We start from the raw sequence: 22268 nt of genomic DNA on the forward strand, positions 1-22268 counted from the left end.
AGTCCTTGTTTTGTATCTGAAATCAGCCTACAAAATAAGCACAAGCAGTATAGGCTACTTTAAAAGCTCGAAGAATCTACTAGGACTGCCATTGCACACAGCAAAAAAAAAATCACTAAAATGCTGTTTCAATTTCAAATTCAATTTTAGAACATCAGTTTTTGAGAAAAAAAAGAAGGACAAATTTCAGTCGTTAATATTGTTTTCAAGCTTCTGGAAAGGAATATCAAACTATTGGAATTGGGGAAGGGTAATGAAAGTCACAAAACAGAAAACTCCTTTCACTTGAAGGCTGTCAGGAAAACAGCCCCCCCCTGGTTTCCTGCAGCTGTGAAAGCAGCAAGAGCTCACTTCCAATGACTGTCAGTGAGAGAGAGACAAGTTGCTCTATTTTCTCCACATCTGGGCTACAGCTCACAATGTACATAGACGTTTGGTGCTGGGATACAGATCTGAACCCCAGTTCTCTCACAGCACAGATGTGGAGAGGAGGTTCGAACCTGGAAGGTGTTTGTAGACCTTTGAACAAGTGACACACAGAATATTCATGCTCTGCTTGTCTGGTTGGTAAGGTCCATGGAGTGTATTCCTTACCACGCTCTACATAAATAAGTAGTTCGATGGATCCCTTAGGCCTTGATCCATAGGTAAGACCTGTGATCCCTCAGGTGTGATCCCTAATTCATGTTTTAGGGGGCTTGCAGCTTTTTCTGGGTAGCAGTTGTAAAATTCTTCCTGTCTCCTATATCTGAAAATGAAGCTCTTAATACCGCTGCAGCTGGGTCACTAATTGTTTGGGATTGTGGGATTAATCAGTTTCTTACCGACAGCTCAATTCAGATGAATATGTTATACTTGAGCTAATAAACATTTGGGCCCTTGCTTGGTTGGGTTTTTTTTTATTATTATGGGCAATATGATGCTCACACATACAATTTCTGTTATTTAGCTATTCTCTGCAGTGACTATTCTCAAATAGTCTTATTATCACACAGTGCACAACTCATTTGTCTCTCACTTTCCTGACTTAATACCCTCCTACCTTTTCTTGATCTTGTCCTGCCCTTGAAATGTACTAGTTAGCTGTATGCAAAAACTAACAAGACAAAGAAGTTGCAGTTTTTCTGAAAAAAACCCCCATGAGTTCTCAGAGTGACAATGACAAATGATTTATACTGGCGGGCACTCTTCATGAACACTGAATGCTGACAGTCTGTATTCATGCTAGATAGAGGATACCTCTAGGGCCATCAGTTGGACTGTTATTTGTTCTTTTAACCTAAAAAAATTGTGCTGTCTTTAACATACTAAAAATAAAAGTATAACATTTCCCCTTATGACATGTGCAATGAAGGATAACATCCAAGTAGCCTTTTTAGCATCTATCACTTTACAGAGCACTTGAAAAGTTACAGGTTTTTTCAAGCAATCATCAGACCCATGGAAGTAGATTTTGTTGCCATCCCATTGCTTGTACTGGATCTTCAGCTATGGGAAGGCATCAGCCTCCTGACAAACTATCGCATTTCAGCTTAGTATCCTGGCCCTTTGCCTCTTTTGTTTGTGTTTGCCACACTTCACATGTATCTGAACTGACAGTGGAAATCTCCTAAGAGCTTCTTGTTCAGAGCCAGCGATGGTGTTTGTAGACTATTAAAAGAACTGATTAATACACAAAACAATTCACTGAGGATGGTATCACTGGGTATAGTTATAAACATGAAACCTTGCCAGAGGCTCATATGGGAAGGAAATATGTGTTATGGCCCTAAGGACGCTTACGGGCCTTAATGGTCCTGACCAGCCTCACCTGGTTCCCCCATGCAAAACCTTGCCTGTGAGCACAGGAGCCCATTTAAGCTCAGTCTGGGACCTTCAGGCTTGGCATGAACTATGCTGTTGGGTTTTGGTCTCTAGTTCAGCTGATGTGTGGGTGACTTTCTGGTTTGACTTTGGGCATGTCTTGACACTGTGGACCTGCCTGTCAATCACTCAGTCTGATTCTGACCTCTGAATTTACTCCCTGGCTTGACTTGTGACTATTTCCTCACCAAGAAATCATCTGAGAATCTGGACTGTTGGTTGAACCTGGACCCCACCTCTGGGTCTGCCTTGCTGGGGTACAGTGGGGCTGGCCCCGGGTGGTGAGGCCCCTGGCTGCGTTCTTGCTCCCTGCCCCATAGGGAGCAGATGGCCCTTTTGCTTCCCCCAAGTACGCAGCTGCAGTTTAGAAGCAATGTGAATGGGGTGTGCACAAAATGAACTCCTCGTAATCAAAGGTACTTAACTCCAGGGCTTCAAAACCCTGAGGCAAGTAGGTCTTTTTCTGATATCACTTATATGGCTTTAAATCAGCAGAAACACTACTGAAGGTAGTGGAACTATTCCCCTATGTAAGAAGTGTTCCTAAATTGTATTTTCAGAGGAAAGAAGGGGAGACTTAAAAAAGGAGTATGGAGACAACTTCAGGAAATAGCCCTAGAGTTTGGGAAAGTAAGGAGACCTATGACCTATGAGGCTGTAGTAATGTGTTACTAAATCATTAACAAAATTCAAATGGCAGGAAACTGTAAACACCTTTCCAAAACATGATTATTGGACCTGCCAATTCTGCTTCATGTTCTAGCAAAAATAAAGATCTGTCTAGGGCTTTAATAGCAAGGATTTGAGCTAGTATGCTTTTTCTTTTTCTGCTAGGAAAAATGATGTTAGAAATGGGTTTAGGAATTCACATCTGCAAGAGCGACCTGCTTGATAGTTTCTCAGCTGTTCTGAGATGCCGAATCAGTGTAGAACACTGGTCCATCACCTCAATATTTGAGCAAGTTTGTTGATATCTAGAAATTCTTTCCTAAAAGTCCATGCATCTGACTATGTGCATGTTTATTTTCAGCTGCTAATTATTTCCCAGTTTCTGTTCTATTTCAGTTATATTGTCAAAACCTAATTCTGATGAAGCTCTGGCTTTGATCCCTGAAGCTTCAGCTGTGCAGTATCTGAAAGCTGTGAGTGGAAAAGCAAAGTATTCTAGTACCTTAAAAAAGACAAGGGAAGGGTTAGGAATTAACTGGCTAAAGAGTCCCTAGGTATAGAGTAGAATGGTGACTTTTTTTCTCCCCAGAATGTCCTAGGTGAAGATCTGTAAGAATAGAAGCAGCTTAAGTGACCTGAAAGGAATCAGGCAGTGTTACAATTACAGTTTCCTTATCTAGATCTTCTCAGAATACTGCCTCTTGCCTGTTCATCACTGGTGTTCACAGTGGGCTCATCCAGGTTGAATCAAATATTAAAATCTGGCTTGTCTGAAAGTAAGTTTTTCCTTGTCTGAAAGTAAGTTCTCCAAGGGTTGGAGCTACTCCTGCCGTTACTGGATTTGTTCGTTTGACAAACCTAAAACTAGTGAGGAGGAAATGAATACTTGAAATACACCCTATGTGGGTGTACAAACAGAGAAGCCTGGCTTAGCCACACTGACTGCTTTTCCTCTGTCGTGCTGAGAAAACACTACATGACTCATTCACTCACTACATTCTACCCACTTTCTTATTTACTCCTACAATACTGGGGAAGTGCTTTCTGTATGCTAATGCAGAAGAATTGAGCCTTAAAATTGAGCGATATTCCTGACATGAATATTAAATATAGTTAGAAAAAAGTATATTGAAGTGTCTGGCTTTATATCTGCTTAGCACGTTACTATTCCTGCCTTGGAGCAGTTGTATGTGTTCATACTGGAAGCTCATCTGATACAGCAGCATGTGCATGTACGTGTGTAGAAGAAGCCTTTTGCTGAGTAACAATATATTAGTCAGTGTTAATTATATGCAGTAAATATTAAAAGTTTGGGAAGGTATGTCTTGCTGTACTATTTATCTTTACTTAAACTGGGACACGGCTCCAGACTATAAATGTCTTGCATTCTCAGCCAATGAATTTGTTCACAGAAATAGGAAGCTAAGATACTAAGATACCAAGTTTATTTGGTGTTCTTCATATTTCAAGTCACAATGACTTAATATTCTCATCTGAATGTTGTTTTTGGTACACCCACCCATGTTATCTGTATTCATGTATATATTCTTTCCTGATGGAACATCAGGTCAGTATGCCAAATGCAGCCATAACTGCTGGCTTTAATGCAAACCAGCGTTACTGACTATAGGCTAAAGAGACTGACATGTCCTGTTCCACCTGAAATTTTTGACTCCCTGGTGACAAAGTGTACAGTATGAATCCTATTTGCATGTCAACATGAGCTTCTGTGTGTGTCTCCATCAAGTATGCCAAGGCATTTCTCATCTTCAGGTTTTGGACAGCAGCAGCAGGGGAATGTACATTTGCTAGATGGGTGCCCTTGGCATTGCGTTTAATAGAAGGACAAGGACTAAGGACGAACAGCCATCCCTTTTCATGTCTGGCTGGGGCCCCTCATGGGCAAGTTTGAAGCATATCAGAGAATGGGGTAAGAACAAAGTTGGCAGTGATAATGTCAGTGCTGAGGGCTTTTTTTCTAGGTAGGTTCCTTAATTAGACTTTCAAAGATGGCAGTTCCCCTGAGAACTAAGTACAACAGCATACCACGTGCTTAAAATTCACTTAGCTTCATGGACAGCTCTTTAGTTCTGCTCACCAGAGGAGTGAAAAATCTTCCCCAGTGAGGTACCTGGGCATTCCTCAGGCACAGATAAGCATTCAGACACTCTAAAGTCAATTTTGCTGGCATCTGACTATCTGGTCCCAACTCACCCAGCAACAAAAGGGCTAAAAGCTGTCACTCTGAAGAACTTTACTGCCTATCACTTTGATAAGTCGAATCTGAATTCAAGTAAAATCACAGCTTGCAGCAAGAATATTTATGAACTAGGAAATCCGCCTGTGAGTGTACAAGGGCAATTTAGATATATATACATATATTTCCACACCCCCTCCCCTTCCTCCTATCTCCGTGTAAGCAGTGCGGCAACGTGGCCACCCTGGTTGCCTAGGAAGCTGATTGCTGCTCCTAAGGGAACTGTTCAAAATTCCAATCCAGATTCTAGTCAGGTTTGTGAGACCCTGGGAATGGAGCTCTTGAGGTGGTGGGTACTTTCCACCTTTTTTCCCCTTTCCTCAGCAACTCTGGACTGCGAGCAGGCAGCTGTGCTGCTTTCCTAGGCAGAGCAGCTGGACTTGGTTACCCCTAGAACCGTTCAAGTGCTGTAAGAATGGCTTGCCTTGTGCCAGGGAGACAGAATGAGCTGTTTGGGACCATAAATGACACTGGAGAGTAGTTGTGTATATATGTAGTTATTCTGAGGTTTGGTTTTGAGGCGTTTTCTAAGCACCTGCTGCCTTTTTGGGCATTTGGACTTTCATCTGAGTTGTTTGAAATGCAAATAAAAGCAGTGACACATACTCAGACAACCTGAGATCTGTGTGTTCAGAAGACTATGCTAAACCCTTTGTGGAGTTTCTTTTCAGAAGCTAATCCTAGAACAAAATTACCAAATGGAGCTTTACATAAGTGAAATAATAAGCTAGCCAAATAGTGCGCATACTAGAGTGGCAAAGGTGAGTGCTCTCTCCAAGTCGGTTCCATCTCATAGCCCTACACTGCTGACTGCTATTCGGAGAGGCAAAGAGGGGTGATTTAAGAACAAAGCTCCTTAACATTTTGGCTTAAGGCTGTTGTTCAAGAAGTTGTGTCATTTCTAATTACATGTGCTGTTCAAACTTATGTGTTCAGAATAACACCTAGACAAAAATCTATGAATAGAATAACTGATTATCAATGTAACCATTACTCATTAAAAGATATCTTAGATGGTAACAAAAGGCAAGAGTTTGAGTCACTTGTTTATGCTGTCAAATGACCTTTGAAGTATGAATTATGAACAGAAGCTCTTTGATCAGAACTGATGTATGATGTGTCATAAGGCATTATGCCAAAAAAAAGCAGTCACTTCGGCTTCCTTTCCAGTGGCACTGAGTGAAATGAGAGCTATGGTTCTCATACTATGTCTTATGCTAGCATGTCCATACTGAAGAAATTTGTCTACAATGACTACCAGTGAACCCCTGCAAAGTGGAAACAGGTGTTTGGCTTTCTGTTGGAGAGAAATCGGCAATACACGATATGGGTGTTTTCTTAGCATACTTAAAAATTTTATTTATATTGCATACATTCCTCCATGAGTGTGGTCCCACACAGACTTCCTCTTTCAAAAACGTCAGCCCCAAATTTAGTTTGTGGTTTCTGCTGCTTGCAGTAATTTCTCCATAAAGGAGTGACAACAAGCTGTTTTCTTCAAAATATGACCACCCTGTTTGCACATTTAGAAAAAGCACAACTGGAATGTGATGTGCAATATTGCCATTTGGTGATACCTGTCACGTGAATACTTAAATTACCTTTGTAGGTAGCTGAATGAGGTGGGGTTGAATGACTTAATTAACAAGTCTTTGTTATTCTGACATGCACTGGCAATTCTCTTGTGACCATGTAGGGTCCTGCTGGGATAAATTATGGACCTGCTGGGATGAGATGCCTGTATTTTAATCCTGTGATTGGTGCACATCCAGCCGCATGACAGGGGGGCTTGGAAAACGAAGGGAGGAGGAAGTAGTGGGCCAAACTAACTATTCAAGTTACATTTGTTCAGAGATCCTAATTTATTTTTGAAAATCCTGCAACTAAATCAGATGATTTTCCAAATGAAGGACTATTATATAGCTGTTTATACTCCAGGACATAGTCATGTGCAAACAGCAGAATTCCATTCACTCTGAAAAAGGAACAGGATTTTTTATGATGCTGTCCAGAAGAAAGGGGAATATGGGCAAGTACAGCCAGATAAGGCATCATCTGCTGTATCTGTTTAATACCAGCTAGAAACAATGTAGAATTTGTAATTATTATTTTGGGTTTAATCAGCCAGTGAAAGACTAGAGGAAAAATAATGAAACATGGTAATATTCCTAGTACGTACTTTAATTGCTGATTGCTTGATTACTGCTGAAGTTGATGAGGCTGAGTGTGATGATATTATCAGGAAGTTAAGCCTGAGAGCAAGAGATGAAAACATAACATTTAACATGAACACGATGCACTGCAAAATAGCATGTTTGAGGGTTGAATTGAGTGACTCCCTGCAGAGATAATTTAAATGCTCTAAAGCCATATATGTAGAAATGCTGACAATAAGATAACAGGCAGCCTCTGAAGAAAACAGAAGCTGCTGTAACGCAACAGAAGAGTTACAGCAATGTGGGCAAGTGGCTGTGGCACTGTATCCAGACCAATGGTCATGACATTATTAAAAGATTCCAAAAGATCCAATGAGATGCAGACTGAGGTAATTTAATGGGTAGCAATATTGGCATCCCAGGAGTTTATAGCAACGTAATGTTGAAAGATACACAAGTCATCAAGGCACTCAAAGCGATAAGACCCGGGCTAACTTTGCCAGGCATTGGATAGATATGCCGTGTGACACTTGGAATCATGCAGGAACAAGCAGAAAGCAACCGAAAGAGATGACATCAGCTTTCAGGTATGCGGCGGCAAAGAGCAGGCATAAATAACTGTTTTCAAAGGGGTTTCCTTCCAGAACTGTCAGCAATTTCTTTAAATACTTAAAAGCAGTAGGGCTGAGACACAAAGCATCCCAGTCAGTAATTAGCAAACTGAAAACAGCGCTTGCGAAGAACAGGGTACTGTCAGAAGGGACCTTTTGCTATAGAGAGAGTAAGAACTCTAAAGCATTCAGGCATGTAGCTGAGAAACCCAGCCAAAGTCAAACAATGGAACTGAAAGAATGATTCAGATTGCTGAAACTCTTGTGTTCTTAAAAGAAGAAAAATAAAGCCAAAACAACACCCCACAAACATATAGGGCCTGAACCTGTTAAGAGTGCAGAAGTAACCCGAGAACTGAAATACCTTATCCAAATGTTACCTTGTGTAAAATACTCCATAATTCAAATTTAGAATAGCTTAGAAGAGCCTGAAACTCTCCTTTATGAGCAAACCTGACTGTAAACTTGTCTGTGGAACCATGACTTGCTGCTCTCTCTTGCACGCTCACTCGTGGTTAGGTACTATACTCCATTGATGTTACAGCTTTTAAGAGCAGTAGCTGGGATCTAGCTGGTATTTTGGGTAAAGTCCTTGGGTTTACTTCCTGATTGTTGTTTCTTACAGGAGTATTAGCTGTAGGATTAAACAGAAAATTGAATTATTTTATGCTGCGGAAAGTAATTAATTGGGTACTGTGTGTGTTATAATTTGTCCGCGGGACAGGCCTGAGTCAGCTCATACCTTCTCCCAAGAATCTCCTGTTCAGAAACTCTGGCGAACAGAAGGATGTGTAGTTGCTCTGACTCTGTGATTAGAAATGAAGGAGAGGGAGGAAAAAACCCACCTAACACTTGGAATATACGTAATTCTCCAAAAAAAAAAAAAAAAAAGAAAAAAGTAGGAGTAGGACCAGGAGCTCAGAAATCTAAGCAAGCTGTAAAATTAGAACTGCCCTCCCTGGACGATGGGGCTGCATTTTACCACGACCTATCCTCTACAGTTCAGGCTGCCAGTTTACCCCTTGGGACTGAGGTCCAACAGAGGAACGCTAGAGTGTTTTGACCACTTCTAATTGTGGATTGCTTCAGGAGCAGTTGGTGGATGTTAGTGAGCGAGCTTACAGTTTTAGCATCCATATGTGCTCACGGCTACTGTTTGGCTAATGCAACAAAATTTTTGTTTGTAGCTAATTCACTCTACTGTAAGGATACCTTTACAATACTTTGCAGAAGAGCCAATTCTGATGATAGGAAGTAGTATTTGTACTGTGAGAAGATCACTGGATGCACACTGGTATGTAGAGGAGAAAGTAGATCCAACTGACAAGAATATCAAGTGAGGGGATACGGTGTGACTGAGCATAACTTCAAGTCTCCTCCGAAGACAGCTATTGCAGTTGCTCTGCCCTGTGAGTGTTCAGTTTGTCTCTGCTAAGTTAATCTTTCAAATTTAAGTGTATGGGTTTTTTTTCCAGAGAAATTTTCAGGCTATTAACAACCTTTAAGTACACAGTCTTCTGTATTATAAATATTAGAATGACTTTATCTCTAACAAAGTTGATTTCTTTTGTCTATATAGACAACCTTACTTTATTCCCCAAAGCAAAAACATTCTGTGAAGAAAATTAAATCCTTTTATTACATGGGGAACAGACTGACAGTTCCTGAGTCTCAAATCCTTGGTGAACTGCACTTTGTTCTGGATGGAGATGGAAATGCAATTGCCCTGGAAAGCATTTGCTATCATGGTAAATCGTTGTTTCCATATGAAGGTGATTTTTCTGTAAAGTATGCATTCTGCTTTCTGGGTAGGGAACGGCCAGATTTATTTGTGCTAATGCTGGGCGTTGTGCAATCTTAAAATGCCCTAAAGTGATCCTAGTGAACAGCAGTCTGAACTCTCACTGTTCCACATCCAGGTTCCCACAATTTGCCTTCTGCTCTTTCACAAACTGCTCTTCTTCAGATGGTCGGCACTAGTTTTCTAAAAAATAAGAAAATCATTATGATGGATTAGCTCTGATCTGATGCAATGCTGGTAGCAGGGAAGAAGAGTAGTGTCTGTGTATTTGACGTGGAGCTGTCTGTTGGCAGGCCGACTGCCGTGCCGCTGAGCATCTCTGGGTATGGTTTTTAAAGTGCAGCAGTTGGTAAAGGCTCAACTCCGATCTGCAGCTGGATGACCACTTCACACACCACTGTGTTGGCTAAAACTAGATTAATTCCTACTTCTTATCACAAAAGGAAAGAAGATGGAGAACCTCAGCACATTCCCAGATGAAATCATACCAGTCAGACAAAAGTACTAGCCTAGCTAGAAAAACACGCCCAATGTTTTCGTAGGTGTGTTGGCTCTGCGGACGCGAAGTATCAAAGCACGCAAGTTTGGCTCCATGCTGCTGTTCACAGGGCAGTGACCACCGGTCACCGTGACCCAAGAGTAGAGAGGCCACACAGATAAGTAGCTTGGCTGGCAGAGCAGCGTGACCACCCAGTTGGAAGCTGGCAGAAGCACCCAGGGTTGCAGGTGGAACTGCAGGAATATCTGAACCCTGTGTGCGCTTTGAAGCGATTCCAGACTGCAACAAAAAAGCCCTACAGCCATTTGCCATAAACCCTGGTGCCAAATGTTTCGTGTCAGCGCATCTGCTCTGATCACCCAGTATTTGCATGGGTTCTGCATAGACATGTCAAAGTAGGTGGGTAAAGGGAATTAAGGCATTCCCCAAATGTGCAGAATGAATTTTAGGATCTGTTTTAGGGATACATGAAAAATCGGTGTATTTGTGGGATCGAATGGGCGCTCCGGCCGGTGGAGCAGAACGAGCAAAAGGCTGGTTAGCTGGGAGTCTCTTCGTTGGCAGCAGAGCCAGGGGAGGACTTGCCAAGCTACGAAATGACTTCACTTGCACCAGCTATGCGAGGGAATACATCTGTTTTATGTTTTTATTGCAATTAGTGGAAGGCTCCTATGCTGAGGACTTGAAACGCCGTTTCTTACCGCGGGCCACGACAGCTTCCAGCCTTGCCTCCCGCTACGCTAAGCGGGAGCAGGGCTTGCCCGCGGAGCCGCTCGCAGCGAGCGCCCTGCCGGGCCGCGCCAGCCGTTCGCGCTGTATCTCGGGGGACCGGCGGACATCTGCTGCGTGCCGGAAGCACCGAGAAGCTGCAGAACAGGGCTCCGGTGCGGGAGGGGCTCGGACCAGGCGCCTGCCGCCGGTCCCGGAGCCTCCCGCGGCGGCAGTCATGACGGAGTTCGCCGTCGGAGCGCTGAAACCAGCACAACGCCCCCCCCCGCCTCCCGGCCCTGGGAGACCCCGCCCCGCCCCGTCTCGGGGCAGCCGAGGGCGGGGCCCGGGGGCGGCGCGCGCCGGGCGGGGCCTTCCGCCGTGCCCCGGTGGCGTGGGCAGCACCGCCCTGCGGGGAGGCGCGGCACGGAGGGGCGGGGGTCCCCTCCCGCTCGGCTCCGGGGCGGGCGGCAGGGGGCGCCGGCGGGCGGCGCGGCCGCGGAGGGGCGGTGCTGGCAGGGCCCGGGGTGCGCGGCGGGCTGGCGCCGTGGCGTGGCGGCGGGCGGCGGCTCCGGCCCCGGCGCAGGTAAGGGGCGCGGCGGGCGGGGGTGTCCCCGCGGCCGGGAGAGTGGGACGGTGCTCGGGCCGGTGCCCCGGTACGACCCGGCTGCATCGGCGGTGCTTCCATCTCTCCGGTACGCGCTTGGCGGCTCCGGCGGGCAGTCTTGTGGCTCGGACGTTAGTAGTGCGGCGGGATCGGCCGCCCCGCGCCCGGCTCCGGGGGCCGGGGAGGCTCCGCCGCGGTGTCGCCTGCCCCGCGCACCGGGGAGCCCTCGCGCGCCCGGGACTGGGGAGCAGAACGGCCGCGGGCGGCGGCGGCCGCGGCCGGGCCGGCAGAACCGGCGGCGAGCTGCCCCGCACCCGGCGAGGCGGCGGCGGCGGGGCGAAGTCCGCCCTCAGGCTGGTGCCCGCAGGCGGACGGGCGGGTCTCGGCGCCGGCGGGCGGAGTGCGGCGCCTGTGCGGCTTCGCACGGTGGGTGCGGGCGGGCGGGCGGGCGGCCGTCCCGCGGGGCGAGAGCCCTGGAACGGGCTCGTCGGGTCCCCCGGGCGCCGGGCCGCTGAACAGAGCGGTGCTGTGGCAGGGCTGCCGTGCCTCTCCCGCGGGCTGGTGCTGGGCGATACACCGCGGCTGGAGTGGAGCAGCTTCGCTTGGATTTACCTCTTTTTTTGATGCCTGTAGTCTTTAGTGTATCTGACAGCAGTCCTTTTCGTTATCTGTACTTTAGCCTGGGTATTTTTAGAGCCTTGAACAGACTTGTCAGAGTATTTCCGTGCTGCAGTTTGCTGAAGAATAATCCTGAACCTTTGGACAAGCGCGGGCTTTTCGTCAGAAGTGTGTTCTGACATGGAGATAGTCTTGGCCTTCATGCAGAGTGTTGCACTTAAAAACTAAAAATAAAAAAAATCTGTGAAAGTATTTTTTAAAATGCTGGGAAGTAAGGGGTTAAATAATATATTTGTAATTACCATAACCTGAATTGCTGGACAGATCACTTTACGTAAAGGCTGGGACAATGGAAATGACAGGGTGGGAAGAGAGTGTGAGATGACCTTATAAGCCTTTGATTTTCTCTGGCATTATAGTCTGAGATGAGCATCTAGTTCAGACCGTACATTTTCTCTTTTACAAATTTTACAACTATGGTTTTATGTGGATGAAGAAACTACAGAGTAAGTGGCTCTATCCTTGACTAACTGCAAAAGCTGTCACATATAATAAGTTATTGTGCCAGTATTACAATAGTAATGGGATATTAAACTAACGTGTTTTGGCAGTAAGTAGCTGTAATACTTATGCCCTGTTTTGATGTCTGTAGAAGGAGGATTAGCTCAGAATTTGTAGTAGGAGGGTGCGAGTGGGATAAAAAGCAAAAGCTGCTTAATTTTAATCTTCTCAAAAAGGTAACTAAAAGTAGTCCACATGGTTAAAACATATGCTCCTCTCTCTAATGCCTTTTAATTGTAGACTCTTAAATATTTTCTCTAAGCTCAGCACTGCTGAAACATTAATTTTTATAAGATTCAATACATACTGAAACAGCTCACTGTTCCACAAGAAAGGAAGTATTGAGGAACAGCAGGGTCTTGTGTGAAGGCCTGACAACAGAGTGATAAAACTGTGTTGATGTAGCTAAACCTATGTGTCTGTACCTATGTGTCTAAATAGAGGTGTACCTCTGGTTGGGTTTCAAGCATGTAGGTATATTGTTTCAGTTTCATAATTGTGAACTTACTTTGCTCTAACAGCCTTCATTTGTCTTCTGGGCTTTTTTTAGTTTAAAAAGTGGGCATCTTGGAACAAGCACACACAAAAAGCAGTGCTTCAGGGTGTGCAAAACTACTGTCCTTCATGAAGTTTTCTTCCTCCAGTGGATTTACAAAGGCACGTGTATTTTTGCATACTTCTCTTCCCTCACAACCTCCTTAGACAAAAGAAACCTTAAGTGTCTTGTGAGGTATTTTTATGTAGGTGTCTGTTCATTTTCATAATCTCATAGGAGACCTTTGAAACTAGATTATGGTTGAGATTTTCTGGATGATTTTTCTGCTGAAGTTGCAGATTTTTTTTAAATTTTTTTTTTTAGTTATAAAAGGGTTGCATCTTAAGTGTATCTGCATATTATTGCCTGAAAGATGAATCATGAATTCATGTAGTCCTAAGAGTGGCTTTTACCTGGATTTATGATCAGTTCTGGTTGCATATTTTTTTCCTCTCCCCAAGGTTTTTATTCTCTTTTAAGTAATAAAAAAAAATTGGCAATTAATGTGCAAAAAACCACCATGAGATGCCTGTTGCTCACAAACGTACATCAAATAAGTGTAGGAATTAAATGTTAAGCTACCTACTAACATATGCTTTATGATTTAGATATGAGGAGATTTATGGATATGATGAATGCTACAAAGGAGGTGGTGGGACCTTAATTGTTTGAGGGGGTGGGGTTTTAAAGTCTGCCTCTACCAAATTGATGAAGGTGCTCTCTCATGGAGTGTTGGGAAGTGCACATAAAATGTGCAACTACTGCTTTAGGTGTTAAAGGAATACTTTGGTGAAGGAAGTCTGAGAGGATAAAGAAGAAGGATTTTGTTATAGGTGATATAGGAAGGCTTTGGTAGATGCCCAAGATAGTTACTGACAAGGTGCATGAAAAGACAGCATGGCAGCTCAGCTGCGCTGGCAAGCACACACAAATGCTGCTAGAAGGCAGCCTCAGGAGGGAGGAAGGATTTACTTAAAAAGAATCTCAGTTGTCTAAATGTTGGACAAACAGCATGGTTTGGGTCAAAACTGTTCAAGCAGCGCGTCGCATTTGGAAAGTGTTTGAACATAGCCTTGAATCTTGACTTGCTGGGTGAGGCAGTAGAGTCAGTGAGCTATGCATTGATCCATGTTCAGAAAGTTGTATTTAAAAAATACTCTAGCTTGGGTGGTAAATTTTATTTAAAAATGAAAACTTAAATTGTGTAGCAAAAAGGGATGAAATGCCAAATGCCTGCTAGGAGGCTTTAAATGTAGATTTTGTGCAAGATTTCTACTTGCATGGGTTTTACTGTTGTGGTAATTTTCCTGGAATTGTACTGAAATATTGCAGTACTGATAAAAAGATTGTGCTTTAAAATACATATGTTTTTTTTTTTCTTTGAAATGCTTTCCAGAATGCCTTCCGTAATGAATGCAGGCCAGTGTATGGTATAAATTACACAGAAGTAGAAATAGAAATGGAAATATTTGATCACAAAGCTACATATACGATGGTGGTGTCTGAAGGTTTATGTAGCCGCTTTCCAGAGAGATACTAGAAATGTCGTACAGACCACGACATGCTTCAGGTTCTGTTAAAATCAGGCTGCACTTTGGCAAAAGCCAAATGGAGTCCCCTTAAGCAAGCATTCGGTTTTGCAAACCATTTAGGGCAGAAAGTTTTGGAAATTTTATTGTCTAAAAATTGTAGCGGAGGATACATGAGTCTTGACTTATGTCTACGCAGGAGCACGTGAGCTTTGCCCGTGTGGCTGGCTTTGTGGTATCGGGTTTAGGTCAGAATTCAAAATTAATGTTCTTGTTTGTCTTGAAAGTATTGGGTGGTCTCTGATTGTAGCTGAGTGAGACATATACTTGCTCAGTGAGAAATGAAGAGTGGGAAGGTGTACTGCGAGAAGGAGTGTTTATGATTCTTTAAAAAAAAAATAAATCCGATAATGTCATTTTACTGTGCTCTGATAATGCCTGAATCATAAATGTAATGGTTCATCGTAGGCAGCAAAAAAGAGCATTTTTTTTCATTGTGCAAGATAATAATAGGAGCATTTGCCAGGAGGGCTACAAAGGTGGCTGGTCTGTGTGTGATTCTGCAGTAAGTGGTTCCAATGACAGGCAAAGGATTCAGAGCAAGATAGACAAGCTATTCCGTATTGATTAGAGAGGTAAACTGGGCACTGAAAAGCTGGATAAGCTGTCGTATTTCTTAAATGTAACTGATTTTTGGAAGCTGGAATAATTAGGCTTATTTGTTTGGGCCACATGATAAAGGCATTGTTCAGAAAGGCTGTTTGGAAATACCAGTCAGTGACTGTTTTCCAGCTGTTTCACCCATACTGTCTGCAGCCACCTTAAACTTTTTCATGTACCAAGAACGAAGTCAGTTTGCCCCAGAAAGTTATCGCATGATTCATGGCTTCCCTTGTGCACATAAAAAAATAAACGCCATAACTTTGTCTCCGTGTCTGCTGTGATAAATTCCACAATTACTTACGTAGTGGAAGATACTGTACTGTGTTTTCCTAATGCTGATAGTCTGTGGTGATAAAAAGGGAGGCCCAGTGAATAACTCATATGCTTTATTGTTAATAGTGATTTTAAAAGGACAAAGCAATGCTGACACTGGATCTTGCACTTTGTTGTATTTTTCATGCCTTGTTCATCTTCCTCGCGTCTATGGTTATGATGTTGGTTTACTGATTGGCCCTGAAGTAGAAGTCTGCGCACAGGCTTGCAATTCTGTCTGTGAAGACTTTTGGGTGCCTTCATGAGGAGCTTCTGTTGGGCCAGTAAGTTGTGAAAAGAACTTTGTGGAACTAAGCAACTAAAATGTGGGCAATTCAAGTGAAATACTAGAACATCGTGTTTAATACCAGCACTGTTTACCTAATCCTATTTTTATTTTTCCATTTGAAGAAATAACTCACCTGCTTGGACCTTTATGTTCAGGTTGTCTCTAACTGTAAGATGGTGTGTTTCTAGAGGTTGGCTTGTGCTGCTGCCATGAGGATCAAGGGAAACAACAGGCATGCCCTTTTGCCAGCAGGATGGCAATTTTCCCAGTATGTTGCCTGTGTTATTCCCCATTCAGCTATCTAGCAGCCAGGCAAACTGGCAGTTGCACAAAGTGTTGTGGGGAAGAAAGGGTAGCAGAAAATGCTGACTGTCTGCTAATGCATCTGTGTAATCACCATTCTGGGGTTAGATTGCAGGAAGATGACAAAATTGCTGAATAAAGTCTGTTTAGTCTCTTTTTTTCTTTCTTTTTTTCTTCTTTTTGTTTTCCCCTCCAGTATGAGCTGCCAGCTGTTGGTGCTGCAACGGGTAATAGTATAACCTGTGGAGAGAAACAAGACTTTTCTGTTTGGAAGACACAAACCAGAAGTGATTATCTACCCCATATTTTTGAATCCTTATGATTATATAGGGGTGGTTGAGTATGGAAGTGTTGAATGACCTGGCATATGATGATAGAACAAAACAGATCTCAGAGCAGGACCATAGTCAGGAGAAAAAAAATTTTGGGGTGAGGGTCAAAATATAGCTTGAGCACAAGGATAGAACAGAAATGTAATCAGTAATGAAATAAATGCCAGCCCTGCTATCTCTCTTGCACAAACACTTCTAACATCAGGTTGTTGTGCTGTCATTTTTTACTTATATAATTTAGATAATTTAGTAAAATTGTTATACTTTATGGAAAGCTCTCAGTAATGGCCAAATCACCAGATGTAAAATGCTACATTTTTGAATAAGCTGAAGGCATGGCTAATTAATGGTTACAGGTGGAGTCAGGGGTGAGTTGTCAGTGGAACTTGGTGAGTTCGGATTCTAGCAGTTTTCCAGAGGGTGAGGGGTAAAGGACCTGAAGAGGGGATACAAGGTGGGATGGCGAGTAGGCTGAAAAGGTTGGAGTAATTAAGTCAGCGAGCTCTTACAATTGAACTAGAATCTCCCCAAATCCATTCAGTTTGAATACTGCGAGCAATTCAACCTTACTGTGCGAACGCCTGAGAACTGTGGGCGTGTGAACTGTCAGCGTTAGAATATATACATGTGCAGGCGGTTAGAAACAGACCTAGTATAAGATAATCTGGAATTAAATGAATAAGGACAGATTTGGGAGCTCGGGTCCTATTCTCAAATCCATCTAACCTTAGTGGAAGGGCAGACATGCAGAGGAAGATATTGCCCTTCATACTAACATCATTTCAGATGTTGGATAGGATAACTTTGACCAAGCGTGGGAAAATAAACATTTTCCTTCATTTATGAGCTTTCTTCACTGATCTGTTTGTTAAACGTGACTTTACTGGTTGATCGTAACTAGCCTTGAGTGCATCCCTGCAATGTTTGCTTTCAGAGCTAGTGCCAGAAGAAGGTATTTGCAGTTGAATACAGCCCCTGACGCTGGAGTGGAGGGAGGCAGGTTCTTGTTCCGAGGCATGTTGAAATGCATGCAGAGGGGAGTGTTATGGTAGGAGAGGGAGTTGTTCAAGCAATTAAACTTGTAAAAAGTAAAAGCTTAAATAAAAAAAAAAGTATAACATTTCAAACATGTTAACTGCTTTGCCTTTGCTTGCTTTTTGGAGCTGTGGTGTTATCTGATCAGCTACTGGCTGATCTGTGTGTGATTAGAATCTGTGTTTATACAATTACAAGCGTATGGTATACTGTTTTAAAATTGTAAGTTTAAAATAATTACATTCTGGTGCTGTTTTTTAAGAGTTATTTAATTGTCTGTATGTTCTGGAATGGTTTTGCTACCAATTAAGATTCAGTTCTGGCCTGGAGCCATCAGAATCATGAGGTTTCTTTCAAGTTTCATAATAATGTTAAAAAAGAGTTGCTCAGTTTCCTTTCAGGAAGTAAAAGCACTTCCTTTGTTTTTGTTTTTACTTTCCCTGCAGTTCAGAGACTTGTATGACCTATCATTGCATAGGAAAATGAGTGGGAATATGGTGACATTCCTGAAGTAGATGATGAAGAATTAGGCTTGTGACAGATTTTCCTAGATATTTAACTTTTGTTTCCACGGGGCCTCCAAAGTGCCGTACTGGACTGGTGGGTTGTTACTGACTTCAACTTTTTTCAGATTTCTACAGAGTAACGTAAGCAGCTGTAGGACGCTGACCTTATTTCCAATCAAAAAGAGGTAGTGAAGGCCAGATCAAACCACTTACTGAGAAATTTGTCAGAAAGGAAGGTTCTCTTGAACTAAGGGTTTAAATGGACCAAAAGAAACCAAAATTAGTGACACCTACTCCTTGAAATATTTCATGCTGTCATACATTTGCTGTTCAAACAAGTAAACCAGATGAGACCAAGAAAATCATCATAGTTGGAAAACCAAAGCCCAAAGCATGGAAACTTTCAACAATTCCTAAAAGGAGTGTGAAGATGAGAGAAGAGGCATTAAGCTAGCAAAGGAATTGCAGTAGTCTTTTCAGTACTTATGATTTGGGTACACCATGAAGTCTGACTTTTTGAAAAGGGGAATGGTTTGTGATCCAAAGTTATTTAAAGACTGTTTAAACCTTTGTAATGTGACAGATTTTATTATAGCCTGGATTTTATTAATAGACAACACAACAGTGAAGGTTCTCTGGGGTTTGAAAGGAAGTAGTCCATGCTGTATCATGTTCTGTTCAAAATGCAGCTTCAAATTCAAAACTGCATCCATCTTCAGAGTGTCTGCTGTGCTCTGAGAGACCTTACAGCCATGGCAGATCTGAGGGTTTCTCACTGTTCAACGAAGTGGTCTTCCTCAGTCTTTATTTTGGTAATCTAAAATGTGCAGGTTCCGTAGAACTGGGGACTTTTTTTAGCTTTTTGATTTGTTTGAGCAGGTTTGTAGCTAGTGTAGTATAAAATGAAGAGTCCCAATAGGCTGAGATGAGGGAAAGGATGTTTGGGAAGGGAACAGCAAGAGAAACGTTGATTCTGTGAAATGTTACAAAAATGCACATGGCAGCAGGGTGTGCTTGTTTTTAATGCTGTTGGTAGTAGAACTTTCATGGCTTTTTTTTTTTTTTTTGTCTTAGTTTGGTGCAAGGACATGTTCTAAAATCTTTTATCTATCAGATCAGAAAATATATTTCTTTATAAACCCTGTCATCAAAGTAGTGGTCAAAAGCAGACTAGTGTGTGACCTAGAAAATGTAAAGCTTCGTATTTACATGTAGTTTCTTTGTATTGTCTGACAGAAAACAAAAATATTTGTTCAAAAGACTCCAGTTTGTTACCAGGTTTTATTTATTTGCTGCAGAAGGGGGTGCCATTAATCAGCTTTCAGTGCTGCTTTTTCTTATTGTTTAGTAGGCTTTTTGTTCTTTCTTTTACCTAATAGGAGTATAACAAATCTTTATTGTGTGTTCATAATTAGAAAAACTGAAATATACTGAATATTGAGTTCAGATTTTTGTTGCTGTTAGTGTGCATTGGTGTGAAACCCAAGGGTGTATGAAGCCCCAGGTTTTGCTCTTATGCTTGTAGGAATTGATTATACATCCATACAACTTTAAAAATAACAGCAGTGGCGTAAATTGATTGTAGCAAGAGCTGTATTGAGGGCATGTGTGGGCTTAGCACCTGATTGCTGTAAACTCTGAAGTGGGAAAACCTGATAGAAATCGGCTCTAGTGTGTTTTCATTCCCATGTTTTGGTGGCTTGCTTGGCAGCATACTGGTTTAGAAACAAGCCCAGCAAGATAACCCAGATACATCATGTGGCATCACAGCATCCGTCATCATTCCTTCTCTGGATGTGTCCTACAAATGCAATCCTATGGACCCTATGCTGGATGCAACTAGCAACAGCAAAATTAAAACTGGGGTCACATTTAGTACTTGCAAGCAGTGACAAAAGTATAGACTGCAATAAAAACGTTTTGCTGATCCCAAGAGATTGAGACCTGTTTCCAGCTGGTGCACCTACAGCTTTTTGGCAAATAACCAAGGAAAGAGAACACACTGTGTGTGTTACATATACCTTCGGTATAGGGATATGTTGCATATATGAAATATGTAGGGGGTTGTGGGGTTTTTTGTATTTGGGTTGGGTTTTTTGTTTGATTTTTTTAAATGTACAGGTACTGACAGAATTAAGATAATCCAAAACCTACTAAGAAGGGTTAGAAAATAATCAGTTGGGTAGGTGGGACTTGAAAATATGTAGAGATACAGACTCTGTAAAAGGGACCAGATTAAAGAGCGAAGAGACGGTTTTCAGGGGTGGATGACAGAAGAAGTATCCCGTTTTCCTCTGGAAAACAGCAACGAGGGGAAGAACTGTGTGGCACCTGTTGAAACTAAAGGAATGCTTCTGTAGAGCTGATGGAAAGCAAGATCAGCATAACGCCTGTCATCTGGAACCCAGAAGCCTTGTAGGAGGGCAGACATTCGTAACTGGAGAAGTCAGTACTCAGACAGTTGTTGCCACCGTGAACCTCTACTGAAGGTCTGGAGTTCACAGGTTCCCGTGGGTGCAGTGTGGAGCTTTACCCATGTGTTTCCCTTAATATGGAGCAGAATTCAGCAGAAGAGGTTCTTGTCACGGCTCTGAGCCCCCCAGAGTGAAGTGATATGGCAGACCAGCAGTGACTAGCAAGTATAACTAAACATTCTAATCAAGAGAGAGAGAATGCACGAGCTGCCAAGGATGAATTTTGATGCTGACCATCACTTTGTCCTCTGATCTAAACAGATGTCTAAATCTGGCACAAAGTAGAACATAAAGGAGACTACAGACAGGTTGCAATAAACATTCCATAATTGTTTCTATGTACAATCCTGCTTTTCCTCTTTATTTACAGTTAGAGCTAATTTAGACTCTTGCAAGTTCCTCCAGGCAGGGGCATGTCATCTCTGTGTCCTGGCTGATGGGAACACTTGATGTTCTTTGTAAATAGACTAGCGAAGCTGGTAGGAGGAAAAATGCCTCTGATGTCAGGGTGCTGCCAGAGCCTGGCCATGAGGGCAGCAAACTGTCTCCAAGCTGGATCTCTAAAGGGGTAAGTGTTCTGCGAAGAGGGGGAAAGGAGACTAAATTTAAAATGTTTTGTGTTTGTTTATTTATTTTTAAGGAAAGGATGTTCAGGACATAGAAATTGTATTTGAATTGCAGCTGTTCAGAACTCTCATGTATACTGATAATTTTAGGAATAGGAGAGAGTCTGGAGAAGGAAAACAGTGGTCTAGTGCAGTGGCATCATCCCAAGGATATTAGATTTTTACAGTACCTTATACTTTGGCAGTATAGTTTCCTTCATCTCTAAGTTAGTTCATGCATTTACTTACTTTTTTTTCTTATCATTAGTCCTAGGAACTATTGATTATATAGAAATAACTGCAGTACTGAAACCCCTTAGTGACTACATGTCAAAAACTATTGTGCTTGGTCTAAAAAAAAAAAAAATAAAGTGTGGTCTCTGAGTGGGATTTTGAATCTTACTGAACAAAGAGGATATTTACAGGTCACAATTACGGTTCTTCTTCCAAAAATTCTTGTTTGAGTTGTCAGAAGCATTTGGTTTTGGAAGTGGTTCATTGCAGGGTGATTAGTGGTCAGAGTAGAGGGGGAAGTAAGCTGATACACCTAAATGGTATTCTGTGAAAGTGTGAAAAAGATAAAAGAAACAAACACTTAATGATATTTTAATGCATTTTGACAGTTCCCACACTTTCTCTCCCCTTCCCTCCCCCAGTTATGTTTGTTCAAGAAAACATGGGAATAATTTCATCAGAAAACTGATGTAATCCAGGGAAATTCCAGAAACCAGGGGATCTCTGGCTGCAAAATAAGTTGACTTTCAATGCTGGGAAACTCATAAAGGGTAGTTGTAATGTTACAATGTTACATTACATTAACTACAACATTAATGTGCTAAACATAACTTGAATATAGGTATCTCTGCATGACTGTTTATTGCCTAATTTTAACAGATTCATAGACTTGTAGGTTTTAATTTAAATATAAGAAATATGTTCTAAAGGACTCGGACTGACAAAAGTAAAATGCAAACCTAAACTATGTAAAAACTTGTTCTGCTTGCGTCTCAGCTGCTGATCTCTGAAAGAAGGCATCTCATAATGGTGGTTTGAGTAGGACAGATTTGAAAAGCTGGAAAGTGGCCTTTGAAGGATGTAACCTGAAATTGTAAGCTGAAGACTGCTTTCCCAGAATTTCCAGCGTAAAACTGTATGACAGTCTTGCTCAAACCTGAAAGCTGGTTAGGAGAAAGAGATGTTTAAAACGTTTGCCATGTTATCTGCTTGTGCAACTTGAGATTTAGAAGCTAAGATCTCAGAGTCAAGTGGACCTTTTATTTTGAGAACAGTGGATTATCTTCAAGGTGTGATGGAATTTCAGTGTAGCTAATGGTC

The 22268-nt window shown here is 42.4% G+C and overlaps 1 protein-coding gene across 1 annotated transcript in view; it reads left to right on the forward strand.

Annotated features, from left to right (window-relative positions):
* Positions 1-11084: 11084 nt before the first annotated feature.
* PXYLP1 (2-phosphoxylose phosphatase 1) overlaps positions 11085-22268 on the forward strand; it is a 62508-nt gene continuing 51324 nt past the window's right edge. The window contains exon 1 of the mRNA XM_075417299.1: positions 11085-11150. The gene's annotated coding sequence lies outside the window, so the exon portion shown is untranslated. The remainder of the gene's footprint in view (positions 11151-22268) is intronic.

Source organism: Opisthocomus hoazin, chromosome 4 (assembly GCF_030867145.1).
Source record: "Opisthocomus hoazin isolate bOpiHoa1 chromosome 4, bOpiHoa1.hap1, whole genome shotgun sequence".
Classification (NCBI taxonomy): domain Eukaryota; kingdom Metazoa; phylum Chordata; class Aves; order Opisthocomiformes; family Opisthocomidae; genus Opisthocomus; species Opisthocomus hoazin.